Here is a 508-nt window from a genome sequence, read left to right on the forward strand (position 1 = left end):
TAAAGCGGGGTCTACAATAGAAGTCGTAGCAGTCGTAGAGTCTAAAGCCCATTCTACAATTGCGTGAGTGTAGTTGTAAGAATTGATCAATCACTGTCGAATATGAGAAGAACATTCAACTGTGATTGATCAATTCTTACAACTACGCTTACGTAATTGTATAATAGGCTTTAAGGGGGAAACCCGGTTTATCAGGTCAAAAAAATCAATTTTTGGGAAATAGGCTAAATCGATAGCTATACTATTCAAGAATATTCCCTGAAAATTTCAAGTCGCTGGAAGTTATGACATAAAAACGAGCGCGCCACAGTTGCGGCCGGCCGGCTCCCCGCGGCGCGCTACCTGCTACGAGAGATGGCAATTCAAAAACTTTTCAGGGTATTTTAAACTTGAATCCTTATGGCGATGAGTGTCCCGTTGTAAAAAGCGAGTGCATTGGGCACATTGAAAAACGGATGGGCACGAGGCTTCGAAATGTTAGAAAGGATAAAAAACTTGGAGGCCGCGG

Source organism: Trachymyrmex cornetzi, unplaced genomic scaffold (genome assembly GCF_001594075.2).
Source record: "Trachymyrmex cornetzi isolate Tcor2-1 unplaced genomic scaffold, Tcor1.1 scaffold590, whole genome shotgun sequence".
NCBI lineage: Eukaryota > Metazoa > Arthropoda > Insecta > Hymenoptera > Formicidae > Trachymyrmex > Trachymyrmex cornetzi.